The sequence below is a fragment of the Henckelia pumila genome, chromosome 2 (assembly GCF_033568475.1).
Source record: "Henckelia pumila isolate YLH828 chromosome 2, ASM3356847v2, whole genome shotgun sequence".
In the NCBI taxonomy this organism is placed as follows: Eukaryota; Viridiplantae; Streptophyta; class Magnoliopsida; order Lamiales; family Gesneriaceae; genus Henckelia; species Henckelia pumila.
Genome location: NC_133121.1, coordinates 141,194,632 through 141,216,483, shown reverse-complemented (window position 1 = coordinate 141,216,483; position 21,852 = coordinate 141,194,632).

Sequence of the window (21,852 nt, the reverse complement as noted above, 5' to 3'; positions counted from 1 at the left end):
TATAAATAAAATATTAATCTAATAAGAATCTTGTTTTTTTCGATTTTGTTTTGACATATATAATCGAATCATATAATTATGTTTACGACTCAACAGTATACATATGTTTTACGAGCATGCATGCATAAGACACCCTCATGATATTTTGTATGATACATGCTTGCATGTGATCTTATTAATTATATGATATTTGTTAGTACTTGATAGAACATGCTGAGTCTCTAGGCTTTATATTTAAATGGTGCAGGTGAAGATGATACTATAGTTGAGGATGTGGTCCTACTAGTGGTGAGTGTAAGGTCCAAAAAGTCCACTAGCTTAAGCACGATAAATTAATTAAATTATAGGATATTATTCATGTTATTTAGAATATTTAATTGTTATGTTTAATTATGTGACTTATTTGAATGCCTGAAATTTTATGTGACATGATGTGAATTTTTAAAAGTTTTCAGGTTGATATTTAATTTGGATCTTGAGGACGAGTCTAGCCTCTGAACGAGTTAAGAAAAATATTTTCAATCAAATAAAGTTTAAGTTGATGCAGTGTAATTTATTGTTTGAGAGAGTTAAAATTTTTAGAGGCTTTTAAATGTAATTAATAGGCCGTGTTGGAGCCCATTAGTCACAAAAGAAATAAGCGTTTAGAATTTTCTGAATTCTCATTTTGAACGCTCTATTTTCTCTCAAAATCTCTCTCGCTCAAACACTGCAATCCAAGGCTATGGTTCTTCATTCTCAAGGTTAGATCGTCCTATCGCTCAGGTTAATTCCAATCAAACGATTCAGATAAGTTTTTACTGTTTTGAAACTCATTCAAGACTATATCTATTCTAAAGGTTTAACCCTAAGTGGTTTTATGATGATCGATGCATGTTTTTTTTTTAAAATTTCATGAGTATGATGTTTGAACGTGAAGTGTGAGGTGTTCCTGATGTCTTGTATTGAGGTTTGATGGATTTTTAAGTTAATATGCATAAATTTTGATGTGTTATGGTGATTTTGAAGCTTTGAATCAAACTATTGATGTTAGTTGTTTTTGGGGCAAATTCTTTTCAAGGTTTGAAGTTTTTCAGTCCGAGGTTGATTCTTTTCAAAAGAAAAATAATTTATGGTGAAAAAGAGGTGTTTAGATCAGAAAAAAAATCGGAAAGAAGAGGCTATGAGCGTCTGTGCGATTGCTGCCTGGGATTCCCGACAGCAAGCCTCTTGCTCGAGCGCAGGAAGCTGCCGCTCAAGCGAGACGCACAGTTCGCTCGAGCGGCAGCTTTCTGCACTCGAGCAAGCGGGGCTCTGTCCCAAAATTTTTAAACTTTGCATGTTCAGTCCGAAATCCAAGTTTGTGATTTTTAAGCTCTTTTAAGTTTTTTTAAGACATTTTATTGGAGAAAGTTACAAAATGAATCGACGGGACCGACGGAACGGCTCACGTGGATCGTTTATGCTATGTATTGCAAATCTATGTGAAATTTTCATAAGAATCATTTATCATGAAATGTTTTGAAGGCTTCACGCATGGTAGCATCATGGTAAAGTTCTAAAAGCATGATAAGTACGTAGTTAAGAGAAAAAAGTTGATGATATGACACGTCATGATATGATAAGATGAATGTTATGTTGCATGAAAAATATTTTGATGATTTATGCATCTTGTGGTGATTACACGGGGTATGCACTTTGAGATGAGCTCCGGAGCGGCTATCCAAACATGGCTCACAGGATGGTTACACGGGGTATGCACTTCGGGATGAGCTCCGGAGCGGCTATCCAAAGAATGAAAGTTTACGGGCGTCACACCATATGCTTGTTGTACAATAGGAACCTATGAATGGCTCATTATGACGGTTACCACAATTCACATACCTCATCACCACTTAAATGTTTTATGACGATGCATGTATGATAAGTTTTGCATGAAATTATATGAAATGTTTTTCTCATTTAAAGTTTAGAAAACCCATATTTTTTTATGCATTATTCTTGCTGAGTTTTTAGACTCACTATACTTGAATGGTGCAGGTAACGACGATGTTGATGCTTTCAGATGATTACGTGGGTGGACATGAAGAAGAAGCAAAGGTCGGTCCAACGGGTGATGCATGAATGCGTGATTTATGATGTGAGTGATTAAACAATTTTATGTTTTGATGGGAAACCCGTTTCTTTTAAGTTAATGGTCATGTTTGGCAAAGTCTTTGAATGTTTAATTATTTAGTTTGTGCAAATTTTTACTCACTTATTTAATAAAAAAGACAATGCTTCCGCAAAGTTTTATTTTTCCCAATTTTTTTTATCTTTTAAGTATGCACGTTTTTTAGTAACGCTCCGATTGAGAAACTGGGACGTTACAGTGAGTATGTCCGAGCATCCATGACAGCTAGAACCCGGGACCATTGCATGTTTATGATAAGATTTATTATGGGATTTTTATACATCATTTTATTTCTGCCATTGATTACCACTTTTCACTGATTTGTATGGTTTTGAGATTGTAGCATATGCATGGGATTTGACGATGGAGTATGACTTACTTATTTACGTTATAAAACTTGCATGCATGACATTTTGTTATGCTTGAATATTTAAATTAATTGCATGTAAACGGTTATATTATGTATTATATTTTATGAAGAACTATTTTAAGTATAAATACATATATGTATGGGCGTATATGTAGCATCACTATTTAAAAAAAAAATTACGGGACGTTTCAAAAACTGCATACACCAACTTAGAGGGCTAGAAAAATCATTTGTTTTGAAGACACCATCTTTCCTTTCTCATTTTTCCCTTCTCTTCACATTTCGTTCACATGTTGGCTAACTTCGATCCCCACGTAAATATAACTTACTTCGTAACTTTTTTTCACATTTTTTTTCACATGTTGTCTAGCTAACTTTTCACGTGTTTGCTTGTCTTTGATTAATTATTTTTTTAAATCATAGTTTTTTATCGTATTGTTCATTTCAATATGAAATATATAAATATTTGAAAAACATCTAGCATGAAATCATGTTGTGATCATTATTTTACACATGTAACGCATGCGCTCCGTGTACTAGTATATATAAAAGTTAATAATATAAAGTTGGATTTGTACCATATCACTTATTCCTCACACTATAAACTCAACATTTTCCCATCTATTTTCAAGTTTTTCTGATGAAACAAAAAATCAGCATAATAAAAGTTATTTTCAGATGAATATTTTAAGGTTACAAAGAAATTTGTAATTCTCCTCCTCTTAAAAGATACCCAGAAAATATTTTCTAAGCAAGTGTTTGTGATTGGTGAAATTCAAAAGGTGGAAAATTATAAGTACCCTAATTAGTTGCTTGATGTTGATATTTATTCAATAGACACTAAACAAATATTTTATTCACCCACAATTACATTTTATCTGTCCTTCAGATGGCTTTACTGAAGTCACGGTTGAGGAGGTGGCTGCCCATGGTGATTTACGAGATTTTGCCGACGGTTATACAGTATGGAAAGGGACTGAGCTTGCCATCATGATCACAAAATTTTTTTCCGTTGATATGATAAATAATTTTGTCGATAAATCTGTGGAGAGGGGGCGGGGTCGTCCTCCTAAAGGGAATAAATCGGTGCCTCCGACAGTGACAAGGGAAAGTGTTAGTAATCTTGATTCGTCCCAGCCTTCCAAAATTTCTCAATGATGAACGGTATTTTTTGGAATGTTCGTGGGATCGGAAATAAAGCAGTTCAGAGACGTATTAAGTTTCTGAAGGAGTTTAACTCACTTCTTTTTTAGTTGTTATTGAACCCAAACGATAGTTAGATCAAGAATGAAGCTTTAAAAAATTTGGTTTTTTGAAGGTTATCTATAACTGTAGCAGCAAAATATGGCTATATTTCTCTCATCAGGTTTCAGTCTCTGTGGTGGTGGATCATGAGCAATTTCTCCACGCAAATTATCTTCTGGCCTTTTTCCAATTGATATTTATTTTTCTGTGGTCTATGCTAAATGTAATAGAACAGAGAGACGGGATCTTTGGGAAGGCCTTTTGAATTGTAGTCCTCGGGATGGTTGCCCTTGGGTTGTTGGAGGAGATTTTAATGTTATTGTTGATCCGGCGGAACATTCTCATGGTGTTGTCAATTGTCCATGGGCTATGGCTGATTTTTCTGATATTACTTCAGCGGGGCTGTCTGATGCTGGTTTCGTTGGTTTAAATTTCACTTGGACTAACAACAGTATTTGGAAGCGTTTGGATAGGGTCCTCCTTTCTTCTAATTGGGTGGAGTACTTTAACTCTTTCAGGGTGGAACATATTCATCGAGGGTCTTCTGCTCATTGTCCCCTTCAGATTTCGGCCCCTTTCTTTCCCAGACAGTCATGGTCCTTTCGGTTTCAGGATATGTGGTTTTCTCATAAGGGGTTTATGCAAACTGTGAGATTGAACTGAAATAATCCTTGACCAGATAATGGTCTTAGCATATTGGTTTTTAAATTGAAGAGGCTCAAGCTCAGGTCGGATTTGATAATACTCCTTCTAAGGAGAATCGAACAGCCCTTTCCCTGGAGCTAATCTCGCTTTGGGCTTGTCTATGGAGGAAGATTTCTATAAGCAAAAATCATCTGCCAAATGGATCATGGAGGGTGAGAAAAATACTTCTCTTTTTCATAATATGGTTAATCGGCATCGAGTTCGTAATAAAATCTACCGGATTTGGGATGATGGGCTTTCCGTAGATAGTTCTCAAATTTTGAAGTCTGGAGTTTGGTTTTTTGAGAGTTTGTTGAATGGCGAACCTTCAGTTATTTCTTAGACTAAGTTTGATAACATCCCGGTGTTGATTACAGAGGAGGATAATCATTTTTTGTTAGCGCCGTTTCTTTGAAAAAAATTCATGATTGTGTCTTCTCGATTCATCCAGATAGTGCTGCTGGTTCTGATGGGTTTTCAACTGGGTTTTATAGAAACTGCTGGGATATTGTGAAAGCAGATGTTATTGATGCAGTCAGGGAATTTTGGACAGGCACCCCTTTACCTAGGAGCATCATGACAACCTTTCTTATTTTAATTCCTAAGATTGTTGAAGCTCGGAGATGGTTTGATTTTAGACCAATTAGCTTATGTAATGTTAGTAATAAAATCATTACTAAGCTAACTACTCTTCGGTTGAATCGGCTTCTGCCGAAAATCATATCGCCGTCCCAGGGTGGTTTTGTTGCTGGTCGTCTTATATCTGATAATATTCTTCCTGCTCAGGAGATGGTTCATCATTTAGATCATCAAACGAAGGAGGGGGGGGGGGGGGGGATATTATGTTGAAATTGGATATGGAGAAAGCTTATGATAGGGTTCACTGGGATTTCTTATATCAGATGCTGCGAGCTTTTGGTTTTTCAGAGGGATTTTGTTAGGATATCCTTCAATGTGTTAACAAATGTTGGTTCTCTGTTGTGAGAGCCTGTGCTCGTGATTAATATTTAATGACCAAACAACCAAGATTAATTAATGTAAACATTGAAAACGAGTAAAAATTTTTCTTTTTGGGCCTACAGAAATTTCGGCATGATCTCCTCGTAAATAGGACTTCCCGAAAAATCCAAATAACACAACAACATGTTTTACTCAAAAATAGAGTTACATTTAATAGACACAAATCCTACAGCCGCACTGGCCAGGACTAAAACAAAAGCAAGCCGACAAGGCCTAAACACATAAACAACAATCCCAAACAATGTATAAATATCAATACATCATCTCCCCGGCAAATAGAATGACTCCAAAATAATATCATAATATCTGGGACACAATGACAACAACTCGATACCACTCATTGGGCTCCACTGGCAGAAACTCTGCCAATTGCACCTGGACCACTTGTAAAACCTGCCATGGTAAAAACAACCACAGCAGCCTCCAAGGGACAGAGGTCAAACCCCAGTACGCAAAATTAAATAAATTATAGCAAAAACAATTGACATGTAATAATACCAAATACAATGCAATGTAATGATACGCAAAGAGTAAATGATAACAATGAAACAACGGATACCAAGTGGAGTACCAACGAATAACATCATCAACAGTGGCCACCCGTGCCAGGAATGCAGCATCAAATCGCCGCTCGTCCATGCACGTAGCTTTGGGAATGCGGTTTGCAAGGCCGCTCGTCCCAAGCTGTCATCTGGGAATGTGGCTAATCATATCCACTCGTCCCTATGTTGACTCAATACAGCTCAAGAGGTCAACAAGAATAGCCGTCAAAGGAGTCAAGGCTCAATATGCTATGCCATTAGATTAATGTGTCTAGTTGACGAATATCCCTTTTTAATTTATTTAAAAAGAAACTATATTATTTATTTAAAAAAGTAACTAGGGATAATTACTCAACTCAACACATGATCTCAGAATTATGCATGAATGCACATAAAAACCATCCAAGGCATACAAGCAAGTAACAAAAACTTAACATGATTACATGATGTTACACGCATCATAAATTCACAAGTACAAACCACTTACATTTAACATTATTACATGACGTTATAAGTCTTTCCATGCGCATATAAGCAAGTAAAATGCCGATTTTATGCGTGTTAGATCAATGAAATCCGGATATTTCCACAATGGTATGATATTGTCCACTTTGGGTATAAACCCTCATGGTTTTGTTTTTGGAAACCCACCCAAAAGGCCTCATACCAATGGAGATATCATTCCATTTATTAACCCATGATTATTTCCTTGATCTACCAATGTGGGACTTAGGTTGATATCCCAACAATCCTCCCCTCAAACGAAGTCACACCATTATTCACATGGTCCGGGTCTCCCCTCAATCCGTCTCCAATCGAGGCTACTCCACTACACTGCGTTGAGGCACACGTCTTACATGAATTCCTGGGAGCATCGCCCCTCGAGAGCTTAACACGGATCTTACCGGGAGCCTCACCTCCTTCGTTTTTAATTCCGAGGATTCCACCCATATTGGTTCGATCAGACCATGGCTCTGATACCACTTGTTAAGTCAATTGAATCAGGATATCTCCACAATGATATGATATTGTCCACTTTGGGCACAAGCGCTCATGGTTTTGATTTTGGGAACACACCCAAAAGGCCTCATACCAATGGAGATATCATTCCATATATTAATCCATGATCTTTCTCTTAAATTTCCAATGTGGGACTTTGGTTGATCATTCTTAACAATTATCCCCTCAAACGAAGTCCCACCAGGCCTCCCCTCAATCCGTCCCTCCAATCCAGCCTACTCACCTTCAATGCGTTGCAGCACACGCCTTACATGAATTTCCGGGAGCGTCCCTCGAGAGCTTTTTCACGGATCTTTAATCAGGGCCTCAAACTTCTTCTCCTTGAGTTTCCGAGAATTCCACCCAACATTTGTTTTTATCAGACCATGACTCGTTTCCCACAGATGGCGCCATTTGTTAGGTCAATGGAATTCAGATATCTCCACAATGGTATGATATTATCCACTTTGGGCACAAGCCCTCATGGTTTTGATTTTGGGAACCCACCCAAAAGGCCCCATACCAATGGAGATATCATTCCATTTATTAACCCATGATTATTTCCTTGATCTACCAATGTGGGACTTAGGTTGATATCCCAACAATGCGTACCTCGCAGTCAAATAATTTGCTACAATAAATCTTACGAAACTCTGGATGATTCTTGGTTATTCAAACCTGTGGCAATTATCATTTCCATCAATCGTAACATATATATCAACTTTCAAGCAAAACAAATATTCAATCCTAGGGTCGAAACATACCTAAATCTAAATTCTGAAAATTTCGATAAAAGCCCAAAATTTCCAGATTTATTATATACAATTTCTAAGGCATTACAAGACCCAAATATTCGATAATTCAACTCAATTAATAATTCAAAAAATCCCTAAAATAATATTATGAATTTTGAAATTAATTCCTGAAAAATAAAAAATTCGATCGATACCTCCAATTGGCTCAAATATAGCACCTGCAACTAACAAACAATCATATATCAATTATTTATATTCGAATTCAACCAAAAATTTCCAAATTCGAACCCTAGTCTCGAAATTACCTCAATGTTTCGAATTAAAGGTCCAACAACTCAAACAACATTCCTCCTATCCTAGGCGGCAAACGACGGTAGCAGGGGCGGCAAACGGCGACGGCTGTGCGTCGGAAATGGGTTTCGAACAACGAGCTCAAAACCTTGCAAAATGAGTACCAATAGCTAGCTCTCGTCGCGAGGATTCCATAACAATACAATGAATTGAAACACCATACTTTTTTTTATTATTATTCAAATACTTGATTATGATTCATAGCCTGTCGATTATGATTCAGATATTTCCACAACAGAATAATCGATTATGATTCAAAGCCTGACGAAAACAAAGAAAATTGAGGAGATTTATACTTGATGGCGTTTCCAGCGGACCGAGGTGAGGGGTGGGGGTGGGGCAGAAAGATAAATACTAGAAAAAGATTGTAATACACCACTATTTTTATTTAATTTTTTTACTTTTCGTTAAGAGTAATTAGAGTCAAATATCTAACTTTATTCTGCAGTGGAGTGTATATGTGTATTATTCCATTAGATCTAAATCTATAAGATTTTAGTTTTTACACAGATTTAAAACATAATTGAAAAAATAAATCTAGATACAAATTTCCTATGTTATTTCTCTGTTTAATTAATCTAAGAAACAATTTTATAGTTTTCAAGACTTATTTTTAATAAGTATATGTCTTCATTTGCTGAGTCAGAATAGCCAGAATATGATATGAATTATCTTAAGTAACTTCATTATAAAATAAAAGGTAAAAACATTTTTTTAAACAGAAATCTCAATCACTAACTACTTAATAAATCGATCACAATTAGATTTTAGTATCTCAACTGGAACTCATACTTATCAAACAGCCTCACGTTCATGTTCTTGATGGGTTACAACTTTCCCTTTATTTTTATTTTCATTTTTTGTATATAAGTATTTGTAACATCCTAATTAGTAGCTTGATGATGATGATATTTTATTCAATAGACACTAAACAAATATTTTATTCACCCACAATTACATTTTTTTTCAAACAAGATATATCCCGTTCCGGACAAAACATACATAAAGTAAAAAAAAAAAAAAATCTAATAATGTTATGATATCAATAAATATTGCTTGATCGATCGAGCATTACTTCTGCCTTTCCCATTCCCCAGCTTACATTACATGCCTCTCAATATATGAACCAGAAATGGGCCTGCATATATAACATGCAATTAATATTGGTATATATTTATGCATCAGCAGAAATATTTTAGTATTATTCATCCGTTTGAACACTGATATATATAGATGAGAAAACATCAGAATTATTTGCAAGAAATTCGTCCTGCATATATAACCTCATGTATATAATCAGCTTTCAAAATCTACTAACGCAAAATCCAATAAGCCTTTCGAAATATACGTACCGATTAAAGCCGCCGGGGAATTCGATCGGCGAACATGCCCTTCCTAGCTCGTCGGAGAGTTGTACAATTAAATCTTTCGCCATCCCCCTGAATCGGACGATCGAGTTGCAATCCTTATATATAATCCAAGAATGAAAATAATTAATCAGAGTGCCTAGAAAAGAAAAAGAAAAATTAAAGAAATCGACCTTGAAACACTTTTACTCGAACAAGATTCTTCGCAAAAAGAAATCGACCCTTTTAATCTGTAATTGTACGTCGAAATCGAAGACCACCGGCAGCTTTCCTTTCCTCAGTTAATATATATTCTTGATTAATATGATCAATAAGAACGACAGGACCTTCGTCTCTGCCCCTCGTTCATCGAAATTCGACACATTCAATTTGCCGATATCTTTTCGCAACGAGTGGCAGAGACGAGGGTCTTGTCGTGCTCGATCTCCAAACATTTTTTTTTTTTTTTTTGACTGAAAAGAAAAAAAAAAAAAAGAAGAAAAAAGTGTACTAATTGACTCCGTCGATCATCAAATTTCTTATTTATTCAACTATCAAGCCCATAAACAACTCTAAAACGGAAAAAAGCCCAAGAACTCTAGAAGGGAAATTGGATGTCAATAAATATTTAATTATTAATTTTATTTTTTTAAAATTAATATTAAATAATTAAGTAATGATTTATAAATAATATAATTGTGTGATATATATGCAAATAATTTAAATCAAAAGAATATTCCGAGAATATATTTTTGGTGTAAGATTTGAAATAAATGGGCTGAAGATGGATGTTGTATTTGTTGCAGAAATTACACTATTTCAGTGCAAAACTTGCACAAAAATGATGTTTGTGATTGCAGATGACCTTAAATGGTCATAAATTACGTCACAAATAGGTTGATTAAGAAACACTAAGCAAAAAAATTAAGAATCCTTAGCGCTTGGATGAAAGTATTTCAGATCTATGGATTTCGATTATAATTTTAGTGTTAAAAATTAAACATTGACAAATCTTAAATTCATAACTTGATTATTTACATATTAGTTAGATGGATTCCAAATGACCACTTTATTGGATGAATTTAAAATACGTCATAATTTTCATGAGATACTATATCTATACTATAAAGCCCGAAAAATTCGTCACGTAAACCCACATGAATAACTAGGGGATTTAATGGTTCTAAAAAATATATAATATTTTTTAATTTAAAAACAATTCTAATTAATATTAATTATATAATTGATATAAATTTTTTATGATATATATTCTAAAAATAAAAAAAAATTCAAATCCACATGTCTGAAAAATATATAATATTTTTTAATTTAAAACACTTCTAATTAAAATCAAAGTGTACTTTTAAAATATATATTACATAATATTGCTAATTTACCATGTATGTGTGAATATATTTATATATATATGTATCACCATATCAATAAATATTTAAAATATCCGATAAATATTAAATATACATGGATATATAGATTAGATCATGGTTCTAATGTAAAAAAAATCATAAAAAATACAAAATATTGCATATTTACCATATATGTATAAATATTTTTATATACAGATATATATCATAATATCAATAAAATATTTAAAATACCCGATAAATATTAAACATACATGTATATATAGATTACACTATGTTGTTAAGTTAACATTCATGTATAAATGTTAACAAATATTTAAGCATTTCGTGTATGATAATTTATTTATTTTTTTTAAAAAAATTAAAAGCGCGCATATTTTAATATTTGGAAAAAAAAGTTTTGGTTGTTGTTAATAAATTTTTAAAACTACGTAAATATATCAAGTCAATATATATCAATCATATACATATTATTATTATAAATAAATATATATATTAAAGTGAATAAACACAATATCGAAAATTTTGTGTTATAATAAAAATTAAGCTAAATTGATTAAATAATTTTTTTTGTGATCAGTTATATTTATAGAAAAATTAGTTAACCTAAATAAACATATTTCGATAAATATATGATATAAAATAATTTTATCAAAATATGTTTATTTAGGTTAACTAATTTTTTTTATAAATATAACTGATCACAAATAAATTTTTAATCAATCTATTTTTTTTAATATAAATTTATTTTTTATTAAAAAATTGGATGGATATTGTATTTGTTGCAGAAATTACACTATTACAAGAGTACTAATTGACTCCATCGATCATCAAAGTTCTTTAATTAACCCTTTAATCTAGCAAGCCCATAAACTCTAAAGGGGAAAAAAGCCAAGGAACTCTAGTAAAAAAAACCCCCTCTAATTAACCCTTTAATTAGCAAACGGATGTCTTTATCTGCTATTGTGGGAGAGATAATTATCCGTCATCTCCGATTCTCAAATTTAAAACAATTATCTATAAACATCTAATTATACATTCCCAAATTCCCTCCTTTTTGCACCGAATTAAATGAATTTATTTTTTTAATACTTTTTTTTATATAATTATAAATAATGGATAAATAATAATTTAATATTTGTTTTATTGTTTCATTAATAATTAAATGTTCAAATAAATAATTTAATTATTATTATTCATTTCATTTTATCACTAAATATTTAATTATTAATTTTTTTAAATTAATACTAAATAATTAAGTAATGATTTATAAATAATATAATTGTGTGATATATATGCAAATAATTAAATTTGATATTTTTATCACTTGTTCAACTTCTTCGTAGAAAAAATATGAACGACAACCCTAGCTTCGTTCCTGTCGGCGGTGATGGGGCTTATGTGGCCGATGAACCTCCGGATAAGGGGCGTATATCTTATGTTGCTGCTTTCTTGGCTTCCTCTCTTTGGACAACCTGAAAAAGTTTTTCAGAAGGAGGTGAGGGTTCTATACAGGCTAAGCCGATGATTTTATATAAGAACAAGCCTGACATTTTCTTTCTGAGGAGGAGACTGCTGTGATGGAGAAAGCATATCCTCATGCACTGATCGGCAAACTTTCGGGTAGCTGGCCTTCGAAGGAGAGAACTCTTCAGGCATTTACAGGAGTAGGGTTTTCTAATGCCATATTCTAATGCCACAGGGAGTCTGTTGTGAAATTTTCTCGCAAGCGTACGAGTGTCAAGTTTTAGTATAGTGAAAGAGAGAGTGTCGATCCCACAGGGAGTAAAATGAAAAGATTCAATACTTGTAATTAAAATAGTCTTAATTTTATCTAGAAAATCAAACTTCGAGAATTTTGCAGAATAAATAAAATAAATAAATAGAAATTATCAAGCTCGCACACACACAAATTTCGAGGAATTATCAATCAGAGAAAAATAGTCCAGAGGTTTTGATTTCACTTGGTCTCGACAATATTCAATCCTAATTTATCTATTTTATGAATTTCCTTCGATTAATAACCAAAAACACTTAGATTATTCTATTCCCCTCTCCCGAGCAACAAATAGAGTGTATCAACTACAATTCAATTTCAATATCCCTATTAAAAATCTAGATGTAGTGATATGTGTAAAATGATGTTCCTTAAAGGTTCTATTAAAGCTATATACTCTCCCGAGCTATATAAACAATTAACAGTGTAGTTCCTATTGATCCTACTCAAAATCCCCTCTCCCGAGCAATGATTCTAAGTAAATATAACAACTCAATTTATGGCCAATAAATTAAGAAGACATTCAATTCTAGAAACACAATTAATCTATAGAAATTCAATTTATTAAAATCAAAGATTCATGAATATGTCTCAACCAAGCTACGTCAACCTCTAGACTAGAAAAGTTTAGTTCATGCTCGAATTCAATAAAAACCAAATAATGTTTAATATCTCAAACATAATTCAACAATCAAAAGAAAATAAAAAGAAGAAACAAAGCCGTAGTCTTTCTTCCGTGTCCGGTCGAAAAGTCTTCGTCTTCGTTCCAAGCAATCTTCAGTTCTTCAACTCCAAAAACTCACAGAAGTGCTCTCTCGAATATTCTGTGTATTGGTGGTTGATAGCTCCTTTTATGACTCCGAAAAATCCCTTAAATATGACCTAACAATCGTCCAAAATAATACCAAAGATATCCCCAAAGTTTCCATAAACAATCGGAATCTAATATTCCAAACAGACGACGGCGCGGGCGCGCCGGAAACAGGGCGGGCGCGCTCCCAATTCGCAAAACATACTTTTAAACATTCTTCAACGGCGCGAGCGCGCCTAGGGTCAGCGCGGGTGCGCTCTCAGCTCGACTTCTCTTCTTGAGCTCTTCAGTAACAGCGCGGGCGCGCCTAAGGATAGGGCGGGCGCCCCTCCAGCTCGAACTCAGCCTTTTTCTTCTCTTTTCCAACTCTTGAATTTCCTTGTAAACTTCCATCTTGTAAGCTTATTTCCACTTGAACACATCGAAGTCCATAACTTCCTACAAACACAAAAACAATTTCACGTAATATCTACCAATAAATTCCAAAAGTCAAGTAAAACCATATACAAATTAAGTGCACAAAATACACTTATCAAATTCCCCCAAACTTGAACTTTTGTTCGTCTCGAGCAAAACTAACACAAACTCCACTCAATTGCAAGAACAACAACCATCAAGAATGACTATGGATTAATGACCTCAGTATGGAATTCCAAAACAATTTAAATCCAATCATCTCTGCCCTACTAACACTTGAAAAGTAAGATAGCCAGAAAAGTAATTCAACCTCATAAACTCATAAACTCCGCAACTCACGTTTCAAAATACTCTTCTCTTAACTCAATTCAAACATTCACAAATCATGAGGACTTTCATGGTAGAACAGGATCAAATTCAAGGATATATCATCACAACCACACTCAATTGGTTTAATTCAAAGAACGTAGTGTGTGCGTGTTTCGATAAAGAATTCATAATCATTAAAGTTTCAATCAACAATCCATAGGCTAAATTCTCGCAACCCCTCTCCACTAGTATATTGGGCAACTGTGACTCGGTCAATAGGACTTAATAAGCTTATAATGCAAGGCCTGGCTCATGGCTACAAATTAAGGAAAAGAATTCAAATAAGGAGTAATTCACATTTATGCTCAAACTCTAATGTCCACTCCCTTTCATTCACAACTTCACACTTATTTCCCTTCATTGATTTTTCAATTTTTTTTTTCACAACTTTTTCAACTCTTTTTCTTTTCTACTACCTTCCTCATTTCCATTCATCCACCACACCATTCCATATTCACAAATAAAACTAGGAGCATATAACAATTTAGCATTCAAATTACTCCCTTAAAGGTAGGAAATAGTGTATAAGCTATTTAGGTAGTCAATGTAGGACCTTGAAATAATGACAAATGGGGGTTTCATCACACGTTTTCACGCATGCCATTCGATTTTCAATAAAACTCAAACAAGGTACTAGGGATAACATATATAATAGGTAGCTTGAAAGGCTCAAACGAATTCAGAAAAATCGCCTAAATCATTCCTAATCACAGTTTTGCCCGTATTTCGCCTCGAGGGGTGTCCGAACTAATTCTAGACAAGTCTCAATCCACAATTAAATCATACAAATCTCAATCAGTGCAGAAAGGAATAATCATCAGCAGTAAACGATGATTTTCACAAGTAGTTTTAGAATTATCGTACCTCTAAGTACAAATATGCGTGTAAGCTCAAATGGGCAACTAAGGATAAACTGATTCAATAAAATTCAAGGCCCAAAAAAAAATCCAAACAATGCCTCAATCATTTTTATGTTTGTTTGTCTCAAGATTCAGATTCAAGCAAAATCACAGAATATATAGGAGTTCAATTGTTCACTTGGTTCCGTTTATTTCAAAATTTTGTCAGCTAGGCAGGTAGTCATGGACTTCAGTTACAAAACAAAAATTAACATCATTGGCCATCAATCCATTTCATTAAGATTTCTCATCATCATTCACCGAAAAACCACAACTACATAAATTTCTCAAATTTTTCTCAAATTCAGCCACACACCAACACAACACAACTCCTAAGAACCAAACAACTAAAATAAAAACAAAACAAAACCAAAAGCAACTAAATAAAAACAATAAAAGTCAGGACTGACACAACTCCCCCAAACTTAGTACATTCATTGTCCTCAAGGAATTAAAACAAGAAAGCATAAAGGACATGTACCACAAACGACGACCGTCAGTGGTCGTCGCCATCATCAGCGGCATCATCATGGGACGGACCAAAAGGGCCAAAAGTGGGCGGCCACTGTGGATACAGAGGAAATGGATGAGTCAAACTAGCAGCCTGTGGAAACTGATGTCTCAAAGCATCTGTAAAATCCATCATGTAGTCCATAAAGACACCAGTAGTCTGCTGAAATGTCCGAAACTCTTGACGGTGCGCTCTCAATTCATCCTCCAGAATAGCAACACGATCGGGCGCAACAGGGGGTGCTTGAGGTCGGGGTGCAGGGCCGCTTCGTGCAGCTGCTCGCTCATTAAAATCTCGCCTCTCAGCGCGATTTCGGTGCTCAGAAGCCGGTATCATGCGAAAAGGAGTATGACAAGCAATAGGAGCAGTAGCTTTCAACAATTCTTCATTTTGGCCCCACTCAACTCCAGCCGCTTCACAAAGATCAGTGATAAGTGCGGGCAAAGCAAACCCGCCAGTCGTCTTACCTGCCACCACACCCTGAATAGTTGCTTGACAAATCTGTCCCAAGTCGATTGCTTTGCCCTCCAAAATACAATAAACAAGAATCTCTCGTTCTCGTGTCACCTCATGCTCGTGGTCAGTCGGTTTAAGACGAGCACACACAAAGTTGTACCATAGCTTAGCATCAGGAATTAGCTCGGTCTTCTTCAACTTAGAAGGCTGATGATCACGGCCCATGCGCCATTCCGCGCCCGGAACACAAATACGGCTCAGAATCGCCGCGTAATCCACTTCATTCGCTCGGCACTCCGCATACTCATCGTGAAATACTGGTGGAAGGTTGTACAGGGTGTTAATAGTGTGAGCATCAAAAGGCACCAGCTGGCCTCGGACAAGCACTTTCAACTGCATGTGCTTTACTTTCAAGTTCGCATAAAATTCACGAACGACTGGGACGACTGCATCCTGAGGTTGCTTAACAAAATTTAACCATTGACGCCCATTCACAGCCCTACCAATTTTATGCAAAAACTCATCGTTCCCAAATCCCAATGTCGTGTCAAACCCACGCTCCGGTAATATTGTTTTGCCTAGACAATTTTGATAATTCTGTTCGGCACTCTCATTCCAGAAACGCTGCGGCTCAGGCTCCGGATTAGCATGAGAAGAGGATGCAACAGATTTTTGTTTTTTATTTGGTGCCATGAATCAAACACGTAGTGTGCACCACAAGTCGCGCACAAATAACCAATTTACCACAATCACAACTTCCCCAAACTTAAATCTAATCCACAATCCACACATAACAACAACCGCTTCCGCAACAATCCAATAGAATTCACACTTCAAAGATCGATTAATCAATTAATACTTCAAGATCCACGAATCGCACGAGTAGAATTTGCAAAATACTCACCACCCAAAACAATTGTAGAAGTACCAAAAGAATGACTTACTCCATATGAGTCCGAGAAGAGTAGATAATCAAAAGTTTCCCCAATGTACAATCCTCCAAAAATTAAATGAGGCGTGCCCTGGATAAAAGTGGTTCGACCGTCCCGCGTCAAATAGATGATGAAAGAAATTAGATTGTGGGGGGTTTGGAGATGACGAGATACACGAGCCGATTATAACAATAAAAGAGGGGAAGAATTCGTGAGGAAGAAAGTGGACAAGAAATTAGGGAAAAAATTGGGGAGAAAGGAAAGAAAAGAGTAGGTTAAATCGGTGACAGGGCGGGCGCGCGAGTGGTAAGGGCGGGCGCGCCTTCGATTTGTTTTGTGAGTTGTGGACTAGCAGGGGCGGGGCGGGCGAGCCTACATCTCGAATTTTTTTTTCAAAAATAAGGTACAGGGACGGCGCGGGCGCGCTGAAGAAGGGGCGGGCGCGCCTTGAGCTCGAAAAAATTCACAAAATCATTGCAGGAGAGGCGCGGGCGCGCCTAAGATCAGAGCGGGCGCCCCTTAACTGCGCGGGCGCGCCTGTAGGTGGGGCGGGCGTTCCTTCGACTCGAGATTGACATCTAAAATACTGAAAAATCAAAGAAAAAAAAAACAAATTACTTCCAAAACAACAAAATTAACAGTAAAAACTAAAAAACAAAATTAAAACGAGAAAGCAAAGACAAAAACTAAAAAATTTGGGTTGCCTCCCAAAAAGCGCTTGGTTTAAAGTCATCAGCCCGACGTGCACCAGTCTTTAGTTGGGATCATTAAGCAATGCGCTGGATGCGGGTGGTACTTCATTGCCAAAGTAGTGCTTGACTCTCTGCCCATTGACCTTGAAAACTCTTCCATCTGTACATCGCAATTCAATGACACCATGTGGATAAACAGTCTCAACGAGAAACGGCCCTGACCATCGCGATTTCAACTTCCCTGGAAATAATTTCAACCGAGAGTTAAATAGCAAAACTCTCTGACCCTTTTCGAATTCCCTATGCACAATGACTTTATCATGCCACTTCTTTGTTTTCTCTTTGTAGATCTTGGCATTCTCATATGCTTCACTTCGGAATTCATCCAATTCATTCAACTGTAGTTTCCGCAACTCTCTGGATGCTTCGAGATCCATGTTTAGCTTCTTGATAGCCCAAAACGCCTTGTGCTCCAACTCCAACGGTAAATGACATGCCTTACCAAAAACCAGCCTGTAGGGAGACATCCCAATGGGTGTTTTGAATGCAGTGCGGTAGGCCCAAATGGCGTCATCTAGCTTGATTGCCCAATCTTTCCGATTTGTCTTAACCGTTTTCTCCAAGATTTGCTCGATTTCCCGGTTAGAGATCTCCGCCTGGACATTGGTTTGAGGATGGTATGCACATGCCACCTTATGCCTGACACCATACTTCGTGAGCAAGGTATTAAAAATCTTATTGCAGAAATGCGTACCTTCATCACTGATTATTGCTCGTGGAGTTCCAAACCGCGTGAAGATATTCTTTTGCAAAAATTTAACTACAACACGAGCGTCATTAGTCGAGGTGGCAATGGATTCCACCCATTTCGAAACGTAATCAACTGCTAACAAAATATAAGTGTACCCAAAAGAAGGGGGAAAGGGACCCATAAAATCAATACCCCACACATCAAATAATTCTACTTCTAAAATATTTGTGAGGGGTAATTCATGCCTTCTTGAAATATTTCCCGTTCTTTGACACTTATCACATGATTTCACCAAGGTATAACTATCTTTAAACAACGTAGACCAATAAAAACCAGATTGTAATACCTTAGCAGCAGTTTGGGTGGGTCCAAAATGTCCTCCATAGGGGGAGGAATGACATTGTTCCAAAATTTCATTTGCCTCTTGCCCCGCCACACATCTCCGAATCAATTGATCGGCACAACGTTTGAAAACATAGGGATCATCCCACAAGTAGAACTTAATGTCATGGAAAAACTTCTTCTTTTGATGTCTATTCAACTCTGGAGGCATAGCACCACAAGACAAGAAATTTGCAATATCAGCAAACCATGGAATAAAGGAACTTACCTCAAAGATTTGTTCATCCAAAAACAATTCCTTTATGCTCTCCTCCTCCTTCACGTCTTCTAGCTCCAATCTTGACAAGTGATCAGCAACTTGATTTTCGCTACCCTTCTTGTCCTTGATCTCAAAATCAAACTCTTGTAAAAGTAGAATCCACCTTATCAAGCGTGGCTTGGCATCCTTTTTGGCAAACAAGTAGCGAATTGCTGCATGGTCAGTATAAACAACTACTTTAGTACCAATTAAATATGGACGAAATTTATCAAAAGCAAAGACTACTGCAAGCATCTCTTTTTCGGTGGTAGTGTAGTTTTGCTGTGCAGCATCCATGGTGCGACTGGTGTAATATATAGCTCTGAAAATCTTATCTCTCCTTTGGCCTAATACCGCGCCCACTGCATAGTCACTAGCATCGCACATAAGCTCAAAAGGCTCCTTACAATTTGGCACAATCATGATGGGTGCTGTGGTCAATGCCGTCTTGATCTTTTCAAAGGCCTGCAAACAATCATCATAAAAAATGAATGTAGAATCTTTTTCAAGTAAATTACACAGGGGTTTTGTGATTTTAGAAAAATCCTTGATGAAACTCCGATAAAACCCTGCATGGCCTAAAAAACTTCTGATGCCCTTGATATTCTTCGGAGGTGGAAGCTTCTCTATTGCAACCACTTTGGCTCGATCCACCTCTAATTCATTGGATGACACTTTATGTCCAAGGACAATGCCCTCTTGAACCATGAAGTGACATTTTTCCCAGTTAAGAACTAAATTCTTTTCTTGGCACCTCTGCAAAACAAGAGACAGATTATGCAAGCAATGATCAAAAGAGGAACCAAATACTGAAAAGTCATCCATAAACACTTCCATCACGTCCTCCACCATATCTGCAAAAATCGCCATCATACACCGCTGAAAAGTTGCAGGTGCATTACACAGTCCAAACGGCATCCTCCTGAAAGCAAACGTGCCATAGGGACACGTAAAAGTGGTCTTCTCCTGATCTTCCGGTGCTATAGCAATTTGATTATAGCCTGAATAACCATCTAAGAAACAGTAATAGCAATAACCAGCAAGTCTATCAAGCATTTGATCAATAAAAGGAAGTGGAAAATGATCTTTACGAGTAGCTTTATTCAACTTCCTATAATCTATACAAACTCGCCAGCCAGTTACTGTACGTGTGGAGATTAACTCATTATTCTCGTTCTTAACCACAGTAATCCCACCCTTCTTAGGCACCACTTGAACAGGAGATACCCAACTACTGTCAGAAATAGCATAAATCACTCCCGCATTCAACAGCTTAAAACTTCTTTCTTAACTACCTCTTTCATGGCGGGATTCAACATTCTCTGATGATCAACATAAGGAGTATACGACTCTTCCATCAAAATTTTATGCATGCAAATTGTTGGACTAATACCCTTAATGTCAGAAATTGACCATCCTAGAGCGGTTTTAAAATTTCTCAGAACTCTCAACAACTTATCTTTTTCTACAGCAGACAAATGAGCAGATATAATAACAGGACAAGTAGAATTTTCACCAAGAAATTCATAACATAAGTGCGCAGGCAATGCTTTCAGATCATGAGTTTCAGGGGATACCTCTGGTGCACTATTTTCCAAAGTTTCAGATTCCTTAGAACTCACCATTTTTTCTTTCGAAGCGCTGTCTAGGAATACTTTTTGTTCATGTAACTCCCAATCCTCTTCCTTCTCAACCATCTCGTCCGCCACCAAACATCGTTTGAGCGGATCCGTACTTTCTGCACATGAAAAAGAGTTATGAGAATCAATAATTTCAATGATCTTACATGTACTTACCTCATTTGGGCCCCTCATGGTGTGATAAATATTAAAAATCACCGCTTCACCACCAACTCGAAGTGTGAGTTCTCCCTTGTGTACATCGATCAATGCACGTGCAGTAGCTAGAAAAGGTCTCCCAAAAATCAAGGGAGTTTCTTCATCTTCATCCATGTCCAAAATCACGAAATCTGCTGGAAATATGAACTTATCGACCTTTACCGAAACATCCTCCACAATACCCCGTGGGTATGTGATACTCCGATCAGCCAGCTGTAATGTGATGGTGGTCGCCCTGACTTCTCCAAGCTCCAAGGTCCTGTAAACAGAAAAAGGCATTAAATTTATACTGGCTCCTAAATCACATAAAGCTCTATTTACCTTAGAACCACCAATAAAACAAGGGATAGTAAAACTCCCTGGATCCTTCAGCTTTTGAGGCAACTTTTTCTGCAAGATTGCGCTACATTCTTCTGTCAAATTCACCAATTCGTTGTCCTGCAATCTCCTCTTCTTAGACATTACATCTTTGATGAATTTTTCATAATTAGGCATTTGTTCCAAGACATCTGCAAATGGAATATTGATGTGTATCTTCTTGAAGATATCTAGAAACTTGGAAAACTGCTCATCAAGTGCCTTCTTCTTAAACCGCTGTGGATAAGGAAGTTGTGGCTTGTATATCGGTTTAGATTCAGCTTCCTTCTTGGGCTTTTCAACCACAATTTCTTCAGTCACTGGTTCTTCACTTTCTTTGGCTTTGCTCTGCTCTTTCTCTTCAAACTTCTTCCCACTTCTCAACTCAACTGCTTTGCACTGCTCTTTTGGATTCACTTCAGTATTGCTGGGAAACTGTCCTCTGTTTTGATCCTTCAAAGCATTTGCAAGCTGTCCAATCTGTGTCTCCATGGATTTCATCATAGCTCCCAAACTACACATGTGTGTCTCCATGCTGTCCATTCGAGTTTCAGTC